The sequence below is a fragment of the Arvicanthis niloticus genome, chromosome 12, assembly GCF_011762505.2.
Source record: "Arvicanthis niloticus isolate mArvNil1 chromosome 12, mArvNil1.pat.X, whole genome shotgun sequence".
Taxonomy (NCBI): Eukaryota; Metazoa; Chordata; class Mammalia; order Rodentia; family Muridae; genus Arvicanthis; species Arvicanthis niloticus.
The window spans coordinates 50,192,166-50,206,978 of record NC_047669.1 but is presented as its reverse complement, the minus strand read 5'-3'; the positions used below and the strand labels follow the sequence as shown (position 1 = coordinate 50,206,978).

The 14,813-nt window shown below is 33.4% G+C and overlaps 1 protein-coding gene across 3 annotated transcripts in view; it reads left to right on the top strand.

Moving 5' to 3' along the window:
- The window catches only part of Cadm2 (cell adhesion molecule 2), a 912,354-nt gene that overhangs the window by 802,978 nt on the left and 94,563 nt on the right, over positions 1-14,813 (top strand). The window lies entirely within an intron of this gene.

Below are 14,813 nucleotides of genomic sequence, written 5' to 3'. Positions count from 1 at the left end.
GGTACAATATCCATTCTTGCATTATGATGGCTCCAAAGTGTAATAACCTCTCATTTTATTGAAAAACACGAAGTCTTAGTAAGTTTAACAAATTGAAAATTCCGCCTTTCTCAGAAGATACTGACTAATCTTTCCCAGAGGATGCTGATGAATGACAGCATGCAAACAGAAAACGGAAATAGGAAAGTTTCTTTATGTTACAGGAGGGAAAAGTTAATCTCAGAAATGTGAGTTACTTTTCTTTTCTTACTCATAAAGGTTTTAGATTGGTGAGGCAGGATTTGCTCACACTTCAGCCCTATGCAAAGCTTAGCGACTTCTGCCTACTCTTTGCTACTTCAGCTGCTGAATCTAAATTGCCACTATGTTAGCTGGGTTTACTCCATAAATTTAAGAATGAGGCTCAAGGTGATTTCATGAGTGGAGTCAAAGCCCCAGTTGTTCAGAAAATGGAATGAGCCAGGCCTAGGAGAGACAGACAGTTGTTATCCTAGTTAGGGTGGTCTGTTTATTTACATTTATATAATTCTTACCAAAATAAGTCTTAACTGATATTGAAAGACCCCTGAGAAGGGAGACCCTCACTCAAGTCTCGGGATATCATGGCCACCCAATAATTCACAAAAGACTGGACTCGATGCAAGCAGCAAGAGGTTTATTTCAGGATCAGCCTTCTGATGGTCAATTAATAACTCACATAGGATCAGAAGAATTGACCAAGATCCTGGGAAGAGAAGGGTATATAAAGGAAAAAAAAACACAAACCAGGGGGTGTGAGGGGGTAACCGAAAGAACATAACATAAAAATAGTGGAAAGTCCCAGCCCATAATTCAGTTGGTCATATGGGAAAGATCCTGTTACACAATTTTTCTCAAGAATGCAATCTTGCTCAACCATTCATCCTGTGGTCAGCTAGTTCCTGCAACCACCCAGACGACTTGTATTTTTTCTTTGTGGTCAGCTAATTCCTGAAACCAGCTGGCCTACATTCTTGGCTCAGCTCTAGGGGACACAGAAAAAAAAATCTTTTCATACCTTTTAAAGAATTTTCTATACTTTTCAAGATATGCAACAAGAGTTTGTGTCCTTATGCTTTTAAAGTATCCCAGTCTATGTGGTATCTTTGAATTTTAATTCATAGATCACTAATGTGTCAAAACAGTCATGTTTGGCATTTATCCTGTTGGTCCCAGTGTTATAGCAGGTATGCTAGTATCATTTTATAAAAGACATTTTAATTTATTCTTTTGTATTATAGACGTATCACCAGGGATTCTTATTTGTTTTCTTTGCCTATAAACTCTCACAATAGTAACAGTAAAGTTAGAGTTTACGTCCTTGATTCCTTCTTTCCTTTAGAATGGTGCTGTTTTTGTTCTTCCCAATTAGTTTGAAAATCTGTTCACTCCTCTCCATTTCTAAGTATCATTTCCAATACATGAGGACATTAACACCTTTGAAGAAGATTAAACTTGTGGATCTCTGTGGTTTAAACAATATCCACAATAATGTCAGATGACACAGACAGGCTATAAAACAAGGGAAGACTTGAACGAATCCATTTGATTCTTTTCAAAAGACATCTTCAAGTTCATAAAGAAAATGGTTTTTTCTAGAGCACAGAGAAGAGACAGAAAATTGATGAGCGTTCATCAGGAACTTCATCACTGGGGAAAGAACAGAATCATTCATGGGAAGCCCACTCACTTTCAGAAGATGAAACATAAAAAGTGGGAAAGAGATGATAAGTAAATTTTGAAACAATTTCAAAATACAGGGTAAATTAAAGCATAGGCTGACTGTGTCTTAAAAACAGATTCAAAAGAGTGGGAGCCAAAATGAGGAGTGTGGTATCATGGGCACCCACTAGGCACTCGGAAATTGTGTTATTTATTCTTGTAATCACCAGCTAAGTTCCGCTCCATTACTTTGCAGCTATTGCACCTGATTCCCCACTTTGTTATTTTAGCATCACTGAGAGGCAACACTATTGGTTTCACATTCAATAGTTTCCCAAGATAGTTAATTCCTATTATCTTTCCTATTTACCTGATCCAGGTCTAATGAGCAAATGGGAATCAGAAATACATAACAGATTATAAAATTTATTTTTATCTTATATCCAACCTGAACAGTCTTAATTCATGCTCAAATCTTCATTGTGTCTTTTATATGTATGTTTGACCAATATGTGATTTCCTAAAGAATGAGAAATTCATCATTATTATGTGCATTGTTTATGTTAAAATAACACCACTATCTTTGCTATAAATCACAAAGCTGCGGCATGGCTCAAGTTGCAGTGAGACTCATGTGTGTAGCCTGCTGGCCAGAATGCTAATGTTGTTTTCCTTGTTCTAAATGTGAGGGCCCCAGTGACTGTTTATGAACAATCATGCCTTATTTGCCTGCTTTGGACAGGAGCCTTTTGCCATTTTCCTGTAGAACAGCTGCATAACTTGGGCCAGGACCAAATTGTTCCACTTGACATTACTACAGAGGCATTCTATTCTTTCCTTAAAAGAGAGATTACTGTACATATCTATTGTTTTAATTTTTGTCTATGGTGAGGACCAAGCTAATGCCAGCCACTTTTCTTTCAAGTCCCCAGAGATTCAGCAACCTTCTTTTGTCTTTGGCTGAATTCCCAGACAGCTTTTAGGCTTCGTGTTTCCCTTTATAAATGTAGAAGAAGAAATATACCCTTTACACTACATTAAAGTTATGACCTTAAAAGATGCAGGGTGACCCCTGCATGCTGTGATAAATGGATCAGCATTCATTTTAACCCAATGTATAGTACATTTTGAATTTACATTAAAGAAAAAAAGCAGTGAGACATATTTCTAGTGGAAGAAGTGTGCATTTGGCATTTATTCTATAAGGAGAAAATAATTAAAGGATTTGATGAATTATGAAATTTTTGGTGTATACAGCACAATGTTTGTGTTGTACTTACTATTTTACCTTCTAGTAATCATAATTTTTCTTCTTTTCTTGGCTGAAATCTATCATGCATAATTGCACAGAGACGAACATCCTATTATGTGCAGAAAGAAAGATTTTAATCGTTAGAAAGACAGATCACATGCCACTGAGCAACCAGTGAGGTGTTGGAAAGGAACAAGTACATATACATTGTGGACATGATCCAAAATTAATGAAGAAATCTGATACATACTTACAAATGCATTCCCCAGAGTAATAAAATTGTTTCTTCAATGACAAAAATGTGAAGGCAAAACCAGCTCTAACCTAGTCAGTTTCCTCAGCCTAATATGGTCTCCCCTTATATAGCACAAATCGTACGTCATTTGCCAATTGTTACACAATCCAATTAGTGAGAAGAAATTGCAAAACAAACCAGGAGTTATGAAGGCAAGTTATTACCACAGTGAAATATTGATCACAAAACAGGGAAGATATGATATTGATATAAGAGTACCAGTCTATTATCTTGGCAATTTCAAATCATTCCATCTAATGCATAAAAGATGTTTTTAAGCTTATTATCCAACACTTCTATTTCCCCTGCAAATCAGAAATCCTATTAATTAGCTACCATATCCTTATTAGTCTTCTGGTTAGCTGTCTCTGGTACAATGCTCTGAGTCTTGGTGGTGATTGGCCTTAGACTTGGGTATCCATGTCCTTGGTTGTCTGGCGGCAGATTCTTAGCCACTCAGTTTAATTTGCTCTTTTGCATTAATAAACTTTTATTTTTAGAACAATTTTAGATTCACAGTTAAATGAGCAGATAGCATCAAAAATTTCTATATGCTACTGCTCTCCCACAGGCATGAAAGATAAGCGCTATTTATGGCTCACATTAGTGTTTAGTTGAGCCATGCTGGCCATTCATTGTAGCAGCATAGACTTTCATTTTACACAGGTTCATTCCTTTACAGAAATATTTTTTATTTTTAAAATTATATAGTTTGTATCTAATAAACAATTTATGTAAGGATTAATTATCACACATATATACGTATATGTGTATGTATGTATGTATATATATGTATATATGTATATACATGTGTATATATACACATACATACACACATATGTAATGTCTCCCACCAAATAACATCTTAATACCTAATTACGACGAGAACTATAGAGTGTCCTTTGGTGAAGGGATTAACTACAAAATACCTAAGACTTTTATTCAAAAGTCTTAAACATATTTAGTATTGAATTGTTAGTAAGCTTCCACAGTAAGTTCAGAAACTGAATTATTCTCATAGATTCTCTCAAGTCTTTCAACTGCAAGAGTTTGACCAGAATAAACAAATTCCAGGACAATGGTTAATAATTTTAAAAAGACATCTAGGAGACGAATAAATCAATGTAGAGGCAAGAGAATCAATAATGAAGTCAAACTAAATCTGTTAGGGCACCCACAATTACTTGGGTTAAAATAATAATAACTGCAATAATAAAATTTAAAATAATGAGAAATGGATGACTGGCAAATTTGAATCCACAGAAGTGGCTCTTTCACAAATACTTGAGCAGTTGTGTAGAAAATACTTTAGAAAACTTGAAAGAATTGGGAAGAGAAAATAAATAATCCTGGTTCCTCAGGTGCGGAAGTGGCTGTCCTTCCAGGCACTGTTACTGGCAGGAAAAGAACAGTTATCAGTTAAAAAGTTTTCACGGCCATAAGTGGAAAAGAAATCACAGTTTTATAAAACCCAAACTTACCTAACAGCATGGCCAGTGGGTTCTTAAAAATACAAGATCTGTCTTATATAAGGTGTTGTTTTGTCAGTACTTTGCAAATTTTCATTTTAATTTTGTTTTGAATTCCTTAATGTAAAAATATTAGAATTACATATACTGTGTGTATGTATGTTTGTGTGTGTCTATGAGTATGAATGTGTATGTGTGTGTCTATGAATATGAATGTGTGTGTGAATGTGTGTCTGTATGTGAGTGTGTGTGTATGTGTGTGTGTATGTGAGTGTGTGTGTATGTGTGTGTGTGTGTGAGTGTGTGTGTGGGTGGTGTGTATGTGAGTGTGTGTGTGTGTATGTGTGTGTGTGTGTGTGAGAGTGTGTGTGTGGGTGGTGTGTATGAGTTTGTGTGAACATGAGTACTGCTGCTTTGGAGTCCAGAGGCTTTGGATTTTTTTAGTTCTGCCATTAAAAGTAGCTGTCAGCTGCTGGATGTTGGTGCTGGGAACTGAACCCCAGTTCTCTGAAAGAGCAAGACCAGATCCTAACTGTTAAGACATCTCTCCAGCTCCAAATGTTCTTATGTGGCGTTGTCACAGTTAAATCATACAAATATCTTGAGGTAAAGGTTTACACACTCTATATTTTCTGTTTTATAGATTAAAAACATTTGTTTTGTAAAAGGTATAGATATACTAGAACTGAGATAGCAATCTCTATTAAAAATATGGAGGGCTGTATTGTGGTGTTCATTCGGTGTTCTGAGCTTGGCATGAATTAGAGAGCATTCATAAACTATCAATCTGAATGTTAAGGAAATAGTTATAAAATGGTAATGTAAACTCAATGTTGTCTTATATATCTGATATCTACAATATATAGATAGGTGATAAATGTAGATTCTATAGACATATAGATAAATACATATGTAGTTGTATAGATATATAAATATATCTGAAACTTGTGCATAGATCTAAATTTTATTACCAATATAATATAAAATAATGGAATGCCAGAAAGCTTTTCTAAAATAAGCAAGAAGTTTAAAGAATACGTTCTTCATGAGTAGATCTTTCATAGTAGATATTATATAAATACCTTTCTGAAGCAAATGGCAGATTTTATATATATATATATATATATATATAGTATATTAGTTAGGAATCTCTATATGAAAAGTATGAACAATAAAAGTCACATGATATTTAGATATTTATCTTTGTTTGGAATATAGAATTTTTGTAGTTATTATAACTAATTCACTGAAATTTAAAGCAACTTGATTGAGAGCCACTCTATTCTTAGGCTAGTTTCAAAGGTATAATACTAGGAAATCAGTTCCAAATTTTCATAATAAAGATAGTGCCCCCATCCTGTCCTTCCTTTGCTGAAGCCCATATGGTTCATTACTTCCATCCCATGGCTTCAAATTTTAATCACACATTTACTTTCTGGAAGCTCACAAGTGGTTATCTTGGAAATGAGACTGGATATTTTGGTTCTGTTTGTAAAACATGAAGCTGACTCTCAGTAATCTCCACGGCTGTTATTTAGGCTGGGCATCTGTGGTGTGCTGGGCACTCAATCATTTTCAATTAAATGTTCCAGTGTCTTGTAAAAGTCCCATCAGAGTCTGTAGCACCATGGTTATAGATCCACAGAGAATATGCCCTTTTTGAATGTTTTCCAAGAAGCCAGTTTTCTTACAAAAAAAAAAAAAAGCCAATTATTTTGGAGGATTATGTAAATGTTTAGCTGGAAATCAAACTCAAAATGTCTCAATATTTAAGACACCATCTTGGAAAAGCTACCATTACATTTATGGATGAGATGTGTGGAAGAGATTTCTTTTGTCTCATATATTTAAAATATCTGTCATGTGTGAATATACTGAGACATAAGATTACATAATTTTTAATCTTTACTCAAATATTACTATAGATATTTTATTGGTTAAAAAATCATCATGGGTAATTTTAGAAAGATTATCAGAAACAGAAATTACTCAAATTCTTACCCCTGTTAATATGTTAAAGAAAATAGGAATCTTTGAAAGAGTACACTAAAAGGTAAGTTAGTTTTTGCTTTTAAAAGTTCTACTCAATATTTCTTTTCTTCTCAGCCTTTGCTTCTATAGTATGTATTGCACATTTTAAATAATATTCCTCGCATACTTGCCAGTATAATTTACAAGTTTGTTATTTACTACCTGTTACACTGTTACATATTTTGACTATCACTTCTGCATAAATATATGAAAGAAACAAAATATATAAACATAATTACTACAAAATCTTTATAGAGTTTAGGTATTTTAGTCAAAGATATAAGAGAAATGGTGTATACTGGAGTAGGGCTTTATTCAATTAAAATATGTAAAACAAAATTCTTGGATCATATATGTATACATCATACACAACCTCAATTCCAAAGACAGACACTTTCATGTTCAAAATTAAAAGAAAAAAAATCAAACAGAAAGTAATATCTTAACTTTTTAGAAAGATGAATATTCACAATATTAGAATAGATATTTAGTTCAAAAGCCATTCCAGTTTACAGTTAGGTTGAAACGATAGGGTTCTGTTTCCTTAAAATTTAGGTCTATCAGTCTCTGCTCCACACTTTGTCCCAGTATTTCCTCCGTTGAGTACTTTCTTCCCCCTTCTAAGACACCCCTCCACCCCAGAGCTCCCAGGGACTAAACCACCAACCAAAGAGTACACATGGAGTGACCTATGGCTCCAGCCACGTAAGTAGCAGAGGATGGCCTTATTGGGCATCAATGGAAGAAGAGGTCCTTAGTCTTGTGAAGGCTTGATGCCCTAGTGTAGGGGAATGCCTGGGTGAGGAGGAGGGAGAAATAAATAAATAAATAAATAAATAAATAAATAAATAATATTGTATTTTAAATATAATAAGCAGAATGCCTAAGAGATTGATGAGGGCCTAGAAGTCTCAGTTTTTCAAATCCAGAGTGCCAGAGATATCTGGGGTTCTTGAAGAAGCAGATGAAGAAGAGGGGAAGACACACTTCCTTACAGGCAGAGCATGAGAGCAGCATAGATTTTGACTCCAGGTTAGCTGAATATATTGCCACTTGGAAGTTCATGGAAGGACTGAAGAGTGGAAGGGATTGTGAGAAGGCAGATAGACAATATGCGCTGGTTTACAATGCAGGAACAGAGGTGACCAATAACACAAGAGCCCTGACATGTTAGAAATGCTCTTCAATTACCTTTCAAGCCTCATTACTATGTCATCAAATCAACTTACTGGATCCTTTTTTATAAAATCAAAACCAGAAAAAAATTAACGAAAGACATTATAGATATGGGATGAAAGGGATACGTAATGAAAACTTAAAGGCATAAGTCGAACTAGTTTTCTTGGGTACATGTGTTATCTTGTAAGTTTCAAAAATGTAAAACATAAATAATTTTAAAATCACTTTATTAAACATGATATTTATAGTCAGGGTGTTGGGATACTCTCAGAATGAATATGTTAAATTTGAGTCATTTAACTCATTACAAAATAGAAATTTCTAACTGAAGAAATTCTAGATTCAGAAAAATTAGAGTGCCACGAATAATGTTCTGTTTAATAATGCAGAAAAGTATAATCCTTTGAGAAGAATTTCATAGAAATGATTAAAGTGTACTTTCAAAGTTTTAAATTTCAGATTCAACTTTTTTTCAGCCTTTACTTACATAAAGCATTTAATCTTCAACTACCATATAAATGAGCTATACCTCACTATCACTTCTGTAGGAAGTGTTAGATTTAGACAAGCCATGGAGTAAAAGAAGTTTATAGCAGTTATACAATGAAAGTAGATAGAGACATTTAATTAGTGCTATTCTGTAGTATTAGAACAATAAACCTAACTGGTTGTTTTATTGAATATTTTCTTTATTTACATTTCCAATGTTATCCTCTTTCCCAGTTTCCCCTCTGGAAGCCCCTTATCCCATCCCCTCTCCCCCTGCTTCTATGAGGGTGCTCCCCCACCCATCCACCCGCCCACCCACTCCATCCTCCTCACTTGGCATTCCCCTACACTGGGGCATCAAGCCTTCACAAGACCAAGGACTTCTTCTTCCATTGATGCCCAACAAGGCCATCCTCTGCTACATATGTGGCTGGAGCCATAGGTTACTCCATGTGTACTCCATGGTTGGTGGTTTAGTCCCTGGAAGCTCTGGGAGGAGGGGTGTCTTAGAAGGAAAAAGAAAGTACTCAACGGAGGAAATACTGGGACAAAGTGTGGAGCAGAGACTGATAGACCTAAATTTTAAGGAAACAGTACCCTATCGTTTCAACCTAACTGTAAACTGGAATGGCTTTTGAACTAAAGATTGATTCTAACACTTGAATTATGTTCTCTGGATTCAGATTATCCTGACAGTCTGCACAGCAGAGAATCAGGCATAGTCTGAGCATTTCAAATTCACAAATGTTGATGTGAAAAATAAAATGTGAAACTATTCCAGAGGAAGACTTCAGGAGTTTATGATATATTTTAAACAAGCTTCAAAAACTCCTTATTTAAGGATAATCATTGTCAAACATATCATAGAGATTTCATGCTCAATATAAACACATAGATACTCATATTTGTTGTATGATGAAATGAATATTTACTCAAGGTTTGTTGAATTTTAATTAGAAATTAATATTCTATGCTTATCAAACAGAGAAATGTTAAATGTAGATAAGGCCTGAGTAATTGCTTTTCCTTCATTAGAAACCCCTAAGAGATTAGTTTAAGCATTTTTCCCAACTTTGAATATTTTTAACTTCAGTACAAAATTCTCTCTCCTTTAGGATCACAGAGTGTTATCTGTTCAGGGATAATCTTTGGTTTGTTGTGGCATAAGTTGGTTTGAATTATACAGTGTGAAGTATAATTATTTATATCTCTGTAGTTTAAAATAAACGTCATTAAATACCACATTGAAAAAGTGAAAAATAAGTCAGAATTTGTTAGTCACTCTTAAATAATGCGATTAGCATCAAGCTTCCTAAAGGGCATATAGGTAATTTCCCATTTCAACCATAAACATTTAAACTCAGAGGCAAAAAAAATATGTCTTAGAACATAAGATTCATGACCTAGTGTATGATGAGATTGATTAGAAAAGTCCATTTCTTATTTACTAGTTAAGGTTTAAATATGATAAGTCTGATGTTGATTTTATTACTCCAAGTATGTACACTAGTGTAATGGAATTACTTTTACTTGATGCTATAAGACTTTAATACATTTGAGGAGTGTTGTTCATATGAGTGAAGAAATTGGAATCAGAGTTTCAACTGAAATCTTAAAGGAGTATACATATTTAAAAATTACACTTCTATCTGACTTCATTTATGACTGCTTTAAGATGCCTTTGGCTCTGTCACATACAAGTACTAATGGTGACATCTAAGTAGGAGCTTTTCATTGTTGAGCTTTTTAATAAGAATATTTGTGAGGATAACAGCTATAGAAAGATCTCATGAAACTGGGATATATATAATATAGATATATATGCATATATATGCTATAGGAACAAGTAGCAGTGACTGGAACACAGAAGTATTCATTATGCATTAATATAGAAGAGTAGTCATCAAAGAAAACAAAGAATCTTTTTGGTCACACAATGAACATTTTATTTATTTTATTTTATTTTATTTTATTTTATTTTATTTTGGAGACATAGTCTTACTATGCAGCTAGTTCCAGGCTAATTATACCAACTTAGGAATGCAAAGAAAAAAATTATATTTAGAGGCAATTTTATTTAAGTATGTTCCTTATTTATGTTATTTTTCACACTCTTTATTTAAAAATTTTTCTTTACACTTACACTAAAAATTCAAGCTATGAAAACAGAGCTCTTAGACTTTGAAATGTTCTAAGTAGAAAAACCGTTGACATTTATGTTGTAATACAACTCTGTTTTGTTTATTTTCCACATTCAAGATTTTGGTGCATCGTAAAGAGAATTTTAATATATCGGGCAGCTTGATAATCTAGCTAGAAGAGCAAAGGAAAAATGAACTTGTGTGTATGTAGCTTACTAGGAAGTAGAGACACAAAGAGTTCTGAAGATTTTTAGCTATCATACATAGCTAATTGGTGAGCTACAGGTTAGCAAAAGACACTGTCTCTAAAAATTAGGGAGACTGATGAGATGGCTCAGTGTATAACAGTACTTGTCACTTGTATCTGAAATCCATGCAAATATAGAATGAAAAAAGACACCAATTGCAGGAATTGTCATCTGCTGTGGATATACTTGCAATGGCACACAATATTCTTGACTTGCACTGTACATATCATGCATACATAACAATAATACAACCACCAGCAGCAACAACAATAACATCATCATCATTATAATTATCATCAAAAAACAATAATAATGATAATAATTAGTATTAATTTAAAAGTACTGTGCAGCTCCAGAGAAAGGACACGTGATGTTTGTCCCAGATTCTCACAAACATGTACATAAATGTGTATGCATATTTGTGCATGTGTATTTACACACACACGTATGTATATATACATAAACACACAAGACATTTCAAAATGACACATGGCACATGGAAAGCATTTTTTCCATTAAATAATACAACAGTTAAATCTGAAATATAAATGAGACTCAATATTTACTCCATATACACTGAACAATATTTTATAATAATTTACATATATGTATAATATTAACATATATGAGAAACATATTTTTTGAACAAATAACTGCATATGTTTTAAATTTAAGATGATCAACCTGAGAAATACCTTTGAAGTAATCATAGCTTGCTGTTCCTGCTTAACATTAACCCCCCCCAACAGTCAGTTTCAACATTTAAAGAACACTTTTTTTCTTTGAACTTTTTCTACATTTGCTTTAAAAGTTTGTGATACTAAGCAAACTCGTCTTTTATCATCTCTCTTCTCTCTGTGTCCTCTCACCCCTTTTCCCTCTTCTTCCTCTCTCACACTCCTTTTCTGTCAATTAAATGTTGGGCTTGAGTTTAAGAGGTGGTCTCAGTTTATGTAGTGGAAACAATGTATGAACCATTCCTGCTCATGATCCTCCTCCTCTGAACACAACACAATTAGGAATCTTCTACATTTATCAATTTCAAGCTGATCTCCAATTCATGTACTTTTCATATTCATTGAGGTTCCCATCAAACATGATGGCATAAGCAAGAGATTTTTCCACAACATTATGAAATAATTTTATTATCAAAAATGCTTTGCTTAATTCACAATTTGCTATCAAATCATACTTTTTTTTCAATATCCTATGGAATTATTAGTAAAGAGTATGTGTGCTTTGAAACATCCCTTTGATAATTAAAACTTTAATCAAATCTATTGACTAACTGTGGCATTTCTAAATGGAAATTAATCCAGTGGGCATTTCAAATGATTACATGATACATAAAAGCAGAGGATTATTGGAAGTTCTCCTTTGTTATCAAGAACATGTTAGACATAAATTTTCCTGAATTTATTTTTTGTGAGTGAGAACATGATGCTTACATGAATGCTATTACAAGAAGTGGTTTTCATCTAGAAAATGTTTAAATTTCGTAAGGATTTTAGTGTTAGATCTCATTATATATGTGATTGTGACAGAAAATTATGGAACTCAGGGAAGGACGTAAGTACTAGCAAGCAGGTGCAGCCTAGACATTTTTCATCCTTTGCATATTCTTTTATTTTTTCCAACTATAAAAATAACTGAAGAAAGGTTTTTCAGGGCAATCTGAGTTGTGGGACTCACTATTGTGTAGGTAAATTACTTATTGATTCTTTATCCTTCTACAAAAAACATATGGCTAAAGCAGAGGCTAATTGTGAGGTGTGTGAAAGGTTTTCTGTCGAGGGTGCATACAGACTACAGCAGGAATGACTTTACTTATTGTTGGAAGGATTAGAAAAATTACTGCTATCCTAAACTCCACAGAACAATATTTCCAATGGCAAAAGGAATTGAGTAAAAGTTATTAATCCCCTATGATATCTAATCTCAATTAACATATTAAATAAATTGCCAGTCGTAAAGAATTATAGTAATTCCTACTAATTATAAATAATAATCTATGAATGACACTGGAAACCTCTTCCCAGATTTGTGTAGTTCAGATGCTATACACCTAGAGACTTGTCGTTATGACTGCCCAAATTTGAGCTGAACAACCATGGTACCAGTGGACATGTTAAACTGGACAGGGAAAAGTTCCCAAGGCCTCAATCCTATACAGAGAATTATAGGCAAGTGAGAATTGTGAGAAATGGGAGAGATGGTCTTCCCCAACAAAAAACACAATGGTCATTTGTCCAGTTCTAAACTATAATTCATGAAAATCTATAATGTTACAAGGGAAAATAAACAGAATGAACAGGTTATATTTAATATTTAGGAATATATGCTTACACATATACATATATCCATGCAATATCAATTAGTAATGGAGGCAAGGCTATGAATAACAAGAATGAGAAGAGTATATGGAAGGATTTGGAGGATGGAAAGGAAAGGGAAAAATGTTGTAATTAAATTATAATTTCAAAAAATGCTTTCATGATGAGAAAAAAACAACGAGCTAACTTTTTAAAATAAGATTGTAATCTATTGCACTAAGACTTTAAAATACAGAAAAGAATCCATGAGGATGTTTGATTACTATTTTTTCCATAACTTTCTATCTCAGAAGAAAGAGCCTGCTAGAAAATGCCTTAGGCATACCCCCTTATAAAATCAACTTTATGAGTTTAGCGATTTAGTAGAGAAAAGTAACATGAAGTTTTACCTCATAATGGTTGTCTAGAAATTCTAAGGATCTTGTAACATAAAGGGGGCATTCTCTATGGACGGTGTTAATGTTCTTACTATAAGGCTGGTCTGTGGTATATCAGCTCTGCTGTTCTCTCTTCTGTTATTACTTATGTTTCCCGCCTGTTCTTTCAGAGTAGGATCTGGAATTCCTGAGAGCTTTTATACTGATGTAACACAGATTCAATCACAGTCTTTAACTGTCACAATGCATACAAAGGTTATTTTTTCTTTGTTCTTCTCTATTACTGTTTTTCTCTCATTTACTAGAGGGAAGTTGTACTTAGAAGAAAGATTTAAAATGCAGACTGAGCATTTAAATTTCGACAAATTTTTAGATGTTTATGTTTCTATACAATTTTAAAATACAAGTCTAAATTTAATTATGTATTTATAGAACCATGTGCTTAAGTGGTAATTAAAAACATATTCACCAGTAAGAAAAATTCCATTACAGTTTAGATTTGATGTGTTAATTTTGGGCATATGGACAATTATATCTCTGTGCTTATTAACTTATGTACCAAGAAATTATCACTTTGTTATTATAAGTGTGTCATTTGAGAAGAAGTGAAAAAGTTAGTGGACTTAAGTAAAGATTTTGCACATTATTTTTATTATGGTTTTTGTATGGCTTTGGGAAAACGACCAAGACTCTACTATTTTAGATCTAATACAAATCTTAGTTTCATTTGACCTATTTTATCATTTCCAAGGATGCTGGGAATATGCAAACATAATATTATATAGGGTGTTCCAAAATTCAAATTATTAAATTCTAAGAGCAAGTAGAATAAGTAAGAAGTATAGAGCAAGTAGAAATTTATTAGCATTAGGTTTTCTTTTACTGGATATATTATTAAATTGTCTATATCTTTGAATGAGAAAATAATAATTTTTCATAATATCCTATGCTTAGTTTCTTCAGTGATTTTCTTGTAAAGATGTTTTTCAGAAACTTCATGAGTACAGTTCTGGTAATATTGCCTTTATTTCTTTACTTTCTCTTTCTGAAGAAATAGAAAAAACAAACTGTTCACTATTCTCTACTAGCACACTGCAATAATTCACCCTATTCACAAAAATATATGTGCCAGTCAGTATTTCTCTGCCAGCTATCAGTCCTTCCAGGGACAGCCACAAAGAAACCTGTAATTCACTTCAATTCTGTCTCTATGTAGCTGGAGATAGTGTCAAATCCCACACTAGGAAGGTTCAATCCCAGGAAACTGCTACTATGTCTTAGACCAATTACACATAGCAGACCGTAAAACATCCTTCTGA